The following is an 8,511-nucleotide window of genomic DNA, read 5'->3' as shown; positions in this document are numbered from 1 at the left end:
AACAACAGGGATTTAGAAAAAATAGATCAACCACAGACGCTATATTCATCTTAAGACAGATTGCCGAAAAGTGTGCTTCATAGACTTAACAAAAGCATTTGACAGAGTGAGATTACATGACGTCATTGAGCTACTAAAAAACGAAGCGTAAACCAAAGGACAATAGACATCATTCGGGACATGAACAACGGAAATAGCACATATGTAAGAGTAAACAACGAACTCTCCAGTAAAATGCCAGTATCAACAGGGATCAGACAAGGAGATAGTCTCAGCCCAATACTCTTCAACATTATAATGGACGAAATCATAAAAGAAGTCAAAACGGCAGGCAGAGGATACAGAATGGGAAAACATGAGTTTAAGATAGTTTGCTACGCTGATGACGCGGTTGTGATATCTGAAGATGAGGATAATTTGCAAAAACTGCTACACAGATTTGAAACAGTTGCAGGAGAATTCAATATGATCATATCGAAACAAAAGACTCAATCCTTGACAATAGCGAGAGAACCAAGAAGATGCAAATTGGCAATTTATAATAAAAGTGTAGAACAGGTTATGTCTTTTAAATATTTAGGGGTTAACATCACGAGCAATAGGAACTTGAAACAAGAAGTCAAAACGCAAACAACAGCAGCACCTAGGATATCAGGATTCCTTCGAACCGTGATATGGAGGAATAAATTTTTAAGTATCGAAAGCAAAATACGGATATATAAAACTTGTGTCAGACCAGTAATGACATACGCCATAGAAACGAGGGCGGAGACTGCAACTACTAAACGGATTCTTAGAACAACCGAGATGAAGACATTGCGCTCAATCACAGGGAAAACACTAAGAGACAGAATAAGGAGCAATGACATCAGAAGAATGTGTGACGTTCCGGATATAGTGAGATGGGCCAGAACTAGAAGAAGAGCATGGAGAGATCATGTCAATAGAATGAATAACGATCGACTGGCGAAAATCGCAAAGGAAGAGAGACACAATACAAGTAGACCGCCTGGAAGACCACCAAAGCGCTGGTATGAGAGCTGGTCCTCGCAGTCACAACTTAGGCTGCCTCTTTGAAAACACAAGACACAGTCTTAAAATAAGAAGAAGAAGAAGAAGATTCTAATATGAAAAAAAAGTAGAATCATGTATCAATAATGAAATAGTATAAAAAAACCATTTTGGTTGATTAAAATAAAATATTGAATTTTATCCGTAACTAATATAATAATTATAGCGATATAATTAGATTAATAAAAATAATAGAATAACAAAAAAATATTTCGCTTCATAAAAATAAAATATTGAACTTCATTAGCAACTAATATAATAGTTATAGTCATATAAAAATATCAATAAGAATAATAAAATAATTGAAAATAAAACATTTTGGTTCATAGAAATAAAATATTGAACTCTATCCGCAACAAATATAATAATTATAGTTTTGTTAAAATATCATTGGTAATTAGCTTATGCAAGCAGGTTCAGAAATATATCAAGTTCATAATAAAAAATAAAAATCTAATAAGATATTAAGGATTGCACACTTTTTCACATGAATATAATTAAACGTCAGTCACAACTTTGATAATTTCTTATACAGTAAGTGTTTAACTTCAGATCTCAATCCCATAGTACAATCAGCGCCTCGTATTATCCTACAGAATTCAGACCATATTTCAAACATACCGTTCATAAGAGATGTTCCTCCTTCTCTACACTCCATAAGTCAGTCAAAGAGTGTTTTATTATTCCATTAAAGCGTATGTTCGCATTATAATCCTATCATGACTTGTAGAATGTGGATTAAAACCATTCACTACAAACTTTCGTTAATGTATGCCAGAAAAAAACTTTGTAACAACGTAAAGTATTGGTCAGCGATTTAGATCTATTCTGCAATATAAAATTGCAAAGCATATTCATTTTATTATAAATAAACCGTCGGTGTTAAACAAGCTCGAATATATATCAGAAAGGAGTTTATAGATTTCTAGAAAGTAAACAAACAAACAAACGAAAAAAGGCCTTAACATAAATCATATAGAAAAACAATGTAAACCAATTGCCGCTGTGATAAAAATAAATATCAAACGAATTCGTTTTCGCCAAATTTTAGTCTTCTATTCTGACCGAACAGAACCGGCCTCACGGTCCATATCGTTACAATATATTAATTTTTAGATTATGGCTGCTGTATATACTCTATTGATGTATAATGATGAATTGTTGGACGTATTTAACAAACAAATTTTTTTTTGGGAATATGCAGACAATGAAATTTCTTTAAAAAAGAAAACAGTGGATAAAGTATTTACAATTGCTATGAAGATAAACTTCACTTTAAGTACAACAACTATTGTAATCCAAAGCAGTGTGGTGGCTGCAGGCTCTACACCGCACATGTGTTATGTACCAAGTGACATTTGGGTAATAGTCATCGCTTTTACGCAAATTTTTTGTATATTTCATATGAATTTTGCCATTGGAGCTTTAGATTTAAGCACAGCTATCATTTTTACGGAACTGTCTCTACAAATGGAACAACTGAATAAATTCTTCTCGAACATGAAAAATTTATCGGATATCAGAAAATGTGTACAGTACAACATCTTTCTTAGGAGGTAAGTTTACCTTCAATATACAAGATATTGGGAGATTAGTAAAAATAAATAAATAAAAAAGTATAGTCAGTGAACCACAAAAAAATTATGGCAAGCTACTACGAAGATAGTCCCAGAAGTACCTGCTGTGACCTAGAGATGACGGTAGTTCCTTGGAAAATATCACTGTATTAGAGTGAACGTTTTCAGTGAATTTATAAACATGGACAAAATTGGTCATCGTTATGTGACACAATACTTTTATTTGTAAGACGTAATCCCAACCAATATAAAAACTAGGCGAGACTGCTCCTTCGTTATCAACAGTAAAATATTGGATAGCAGATTTTAAACGAGGCCGTACGATCTGCGAAAACCAGCATCGCAGTAGTTGACCAAATGAGGTGACGGCCCCAGAAATGTTGAATAAAATCCGCAAAGCTGTACAGGATGATAGTCGACTGAAAGTAAGCGAGCTAGCAGACATAGTAGGTATTTCAAAAAGTGCGATATATCGCATATTAACTGAAAATTTGGACATGAGAAAGCTGTGCCTAAGATGGGTGGCGCGTTTGATCATTACATCACCGAACAAAAGCGTGCACTTATGAAGTGGAGAAAAGCCCGTAAAAGTTGAAATTCGATAGTCTGTAGAGAAAGTATTGACCAAGGTTTTTTGGGATTGGATAGGTAATCGCCTGATAGATTTTTTACATGAATGTCAGAGTATCACCGAAATATACTAGTCAAGCTTCAATATCTACAGAAAAGACGAGATTATCCCATCCGCGAAGTATTACTTCTTCACCCCAACGCTATGACCGAAATAACAGCTTCGACACAACAGACACTACCAGAAACTGGTGGAAATCACTTGATCATCCATTTTGTGTATGACTGGTCGTTCTGTCTTCTACAAACTAAATTCAAGAATTGACCATACTTGAAGTTTCAAATTCTGAAGCCTGAAAACCTTCTAATATCCCAACATAGCGCTCGGTATTAACAGTGACGCTTTCTTCTGCTCATTTTCAAAGATAAAAGGACCGATTATTCCTTTGCCCAAAATTGCAACCTATACTTTCACTTTAGGACTGTGATATGGTTTCTATTGCTTGAGTTTAGCATTCTTACTGTTCCGGTAATGATAATTATGACGGTTTCAAACCCATCGATATAGAAATTGGCCTTATCATAGACAAGTATATTGTCAAAATTGGAAACTCAATCAGCATTTTCCTACAACACAGGCGATCTCTTGTGAATAGACAATAGTGGATCTTTTTGTACAGACTGCATAACACTTTGAATATTGTCTTCGGTCCAAGATGTTCTAGAACGACCTTTTGCTTGTTATTTGAACGTTGAACCATTTTCTTCAAAACGAGACCTGATAGATAAAACGTCGTAGTGCCAAATTTTTATAGATTGGGTTTATCCTCTTCATCGTACGTTAGGACTTAGTCCTGTGTTTGCATCAATCAGTTCCTTAGCTGCAGCTGGGATGATGGAGACCGGCTTTCATATCATCTTGTAGGTGGTCGTAGGTAGTCGTCCTGGTGGTCGGGATGCATTCGGTTTCTCTTTCTTTGCAATATTTGCCAACTGGTCATTTGACATTCTCTCCACGTGGTCTCTCCATTCCCTTCGCCGATTTCTCGCCCATCTCACTACATCCTGGATGTCACATATCTCCCTTATTTCATAATTTCTCTTGTGGTCAAATAATATGTGTCCAGCTATTGACCTCAGCGTTCGCATTTTAGTAGTTCTTAAAAGCCGATTAGTTATGGTGGTCTCTGCTTTGATCTCTATCGCGTATGTCATTACCGGTCTCTCACAGGTCTTGTATATTCTGACTTTGCTCCTGGTAGTCATATATTTATTCCACTAAATCACATCTCTCAGGTACCCAGATATAAAACTTCTATTACTTGATATGTTGTTCGCTTCTAGATATTTCAATGACATCACTTGTTCTACACTCTGACCATATATCGAGTTTACATCTTCTCGGTTCTCTGGATACTGTGAAAGATTTGGTTTTCTTCAGGAATATTTGAATGTTAAAAGCTTTCGCTATTTGCTCAAACCTATAAAGTTGCCTTTGTAAGTTATCTTCGTCTTCTAGAATCATCCACTGCGTCTTCAGCATAACATACTATTTTTATTTCTTTGCTTCACATTCGGTATCCTCTTCCAGCTTGTTTTCCCTAGTTTATAATCTCATCCATTATGATGCTGAACAAGATCGGGCTAAGGTTGTCTCCTTGTTTGATACCGGCCGTCACAGGTATTCTACTTCTCAGATTATTTTCCATTCTGACATATGTGTAATTATCGGAGCTCAGGTCTTCGTGGGGTGAATCTTTCTTTTCTTCAGTAGAGTTGTTACATCCCTTAATGAAATGCTTGGGTGAGATCGATGAAGTACATATAGGCTATTTTATTAAACTCTACAGCGTTTTTCGTAATTTGGAGGATCACAAAAATAGCATCTGTAGCAGACCTGTTCTTTCTTAATCCCTGCTGCTCCTCAGATATACCAGATAACATCACGCCAAAATTTTAGTGAAAAGTTTTTGTACTGCACTCCATTCTGATGGTATCAAGTATTTTATTGATAATAGTCCGTAGTTCTTCATGTAACGTGGTATCTCCATACTTGATCATCTCGTTTGATATTTCGACAATACCTTGAGCTTTTCTGTTTTTCAGTTTAGTCACCATTTGATGTATTTTCTCCAAAGATATGGTACATCTCTTAATTTGTTCTCATCTTGATGTAAATTCTGTATAGATGTACTTGTTGTCGTTGAATCGTAGAGCTCTCTAAAATACCTTTCCCATTCTTCAATAGTGATTTTTGTGTTCTGTTTGTTCTCATTTATTGGCTTTTTCCTATTCCTGAGTAGGTCCCAATTTTTTTTTGTCCCCCGTGGAGATCATTCTCTATATCACTCGAAAATTTTTTCCGATGATCTTTTTTTATTTTCCGAATATTTTCGTTGGCCCTATTTCTTACAGATTTATTTTCATTATTTGTCACTGCTTTGGATCTATACTGCAAGTAAGATTTTCTCTTCTCTTCAGCCAGCATCTTAATTTCTTTTATGAACCAGGGTTTAGTATTTGGTCTTCTCCCGTTCTTTACGGTTCTTGTTCCAAACGCTTCCTCTGCTGCTTCCAGAATGTTCGTTCTTAACTGGATATGTTCGATCTAAGTGGGTTTATCCTTCTGGAAAAAATCTTTCTACTTTTGTGTAACTAGCTTCTTCTGTCACATACTATTTATTTCAACTTTGAGATTATGTTTATTCATAGAATCACTGATAAAAAACTGAATTTCTATAGGATAAGTGATTTTGAAATTATTAAAACCCAAAAATCAACTTTTTGCTTATGTTTTATGCATATAATCTATTTTATATCTCTTTTATCCATCAGCAAAACATGTTTAGTTATATTTAATATTAGTAATATAATTTAGAACAAATTATATCATAAACAAATGATATTATTTGGGTTGCATACACCTGATTTCCTTGAAAATTTAGTATATTGTGTAGAAAATAATGCTGATTAATTTAATACAACATATAGGGAAATTATTCCTTCACATACTTTTTCGAGGTAGACAATTTAGATAGGTTAGAATATTTTAGGCTAGGTTTGGCTCATACTAAAAATATTTGAGCAACTTTGGTGAGATATTCGTGATAACATACCTCGTAATGGAAGAACTAGATCTCATTATTGTCAGTATTTTGGAGAATTTCTATTTGAAAGACGTTATTAATATTCAAATAGAATTGAAGCATTTATTGAAGAAATGTCACGAATGTGTCCAATAGAAATTGATGATTATTTGTACGTGTAAATAAACTGTATAACATACTAAATTTCTAGGAAGTTGAGCGTATGCAACCTAAGCTAAATAATTACCATCACATGATATAAATTCCTCATGGACATTGGAATTTTGCAGTTTTGCGAGATTCTGATTATATTTTTTTTAAATTTGTTTAATTTTGCAGCTATATTAAGAAGTTTGAGAAATGTATGAACGTTCAAATATTCGTGGCGTATTTCTCAATAATGAGCATTGTTAGTACACAACTTATCTCAATGGCAAATCCGTAAGTAACTAATTGTAGCTGTAGCTAATTCCAAGATTGATTAATCGTATGATCAAATCGATGAAATGAACATCCGTTTATTATACGAGAAAATTCCTACTAGAATATTCATAGCAATAAATTAATTATTTATGAAGGGGAAGAAAAGTATTTCTTAACTATATCAATTGAATTCTTATTTCTTGTGCTTAACTAAAGTGTCACAACAAGTTCTAGTCTCGCGTTCTTGAGTTTTCCATGGCTACTACGAGACAAATACACAAAATAAGTTTCCCTATTAAAAAAATTCATATTAATAACAATATATTTATTTATAATAAGTATATACAGCTATTTTTCAACGTAGCCATTACTAGAATTGAGAGAATTGAGTTGTATCGTGGGATCAACTTTTATATCCATCTGTCGTAAAACTTTCATATGAATGGAAACATCGTGTGGCAGACATATTCACTTTGCGATGTCTGTGGAAATGGCTGCTAAGCTCCGCAATCGTGAAGAGAGGATTCTCTATCACGTGTTATCGCACAAGCTCCATAAGATCATCATTGATGAGGGACTTTGGTGCACTGCGCTCTTCGTCATGACTCACAACCTTCGGAAAACTGCCTACACTAGCAATGCATATCTACTTATTCCATAAACCAAACGATGAATGTCAAGTAGTGACCAAACTTTCTAGGGACGTGAGAGTCAATTAGAGCATTTCGAATATCAACTACAACGCCCTGTTCGATTGGCTCATGATTGATTCGTCATATATCTGTCACACATGCATAATCAACTCAAATAATTACGTTGATTTTAAAAGGCAAAATATCGGAAGCCTTTCTGGATATGCCTCGTATTTTGGTTAATCAATAGTCGATTATACATTCCTAGTGGCCTATCCACTGTCCTATTCTGTTCTAGTCCATTTTCTAGCCCAAAAATTTCTCATTCTTTCATGTCAATTACACTAGATTTGTAGATTATTTGCTAGATATCTTCAAAATATTTTTATATTGAAAGAGTCTAGTCAGCCATTGAAGGAATTCCAGAAATACATCAAATATTTTCTTAATTCTATGAATATTGATTATTTCATCAGTTATATTAATTAAAACATATTAGAAACTATATTAAATAATAATAAAACATGCCCTAATTTTTGTAGTAGCCAAAGCTTTGGTATCAGGATTAAAAGCTTTTGTTTCACACTGCTAATGATAGCACAATTTGGTTTGTACTGCATACCAGCAAGTAATTTAAGAGACGCTGTAAGTATATAATCTTCTATTGAATCTAAAATTTAAGTTACATTTTTTTTCATCTATTATTTATTAGCAACCATAATACTTACTATTCAATAGACCTGATGTGATGAGGTCTTCTCCAGTGAAAGTCCTCTTTCTCTTTCTATCCGGTCTGATGACCATTTCTTTCTGAGTCTTCTATTATTCTGTTGATTAGCGGAGTACTGCATATATACGAGTATGTAAAGTATTTTTAGATCTTCGGTTATCGTCTGTTTTGATAAATATCAGGGTGCATATTGGTTTAATGAGTGCTTTATAGACAAGAAATTTCTATCTAATGATAGATTGAATTTCTCCCTTCTGAGTCTATTGTTTTGATTGTTCTTTTGTTTCGAGTGTGAGGTGATGGACTCAAGTTTCATACATGGTTATGCAACGGTCCAAAAAATCGGCTTATTTCTGTGAAACATTGTCAAACAAATACTTGACAACGTAGTGTCTTCAAACTTGAAACATATGCTGTATAGA

Source organism: Diorhabda sublineata, chromosome 7 (assembly GCF_026230105.1).
Source record: "Diorhabda sublineata isolate icDioSubl1.1 chromosome 7, icDioSubl1.1, whole genome shotgun sequence".
Taxonomy (NCBI): Eukaryota; Metazoa; Arthropoda; class Insecta; order Coleoptera; family Chrysomelidae; genus Diorhabda; species Diorhabda sublineata.
The sequence above is the reverse complement of the archived record's forward strand: the minus strand, read 5'-3'. Positions refer to the sequence as shown.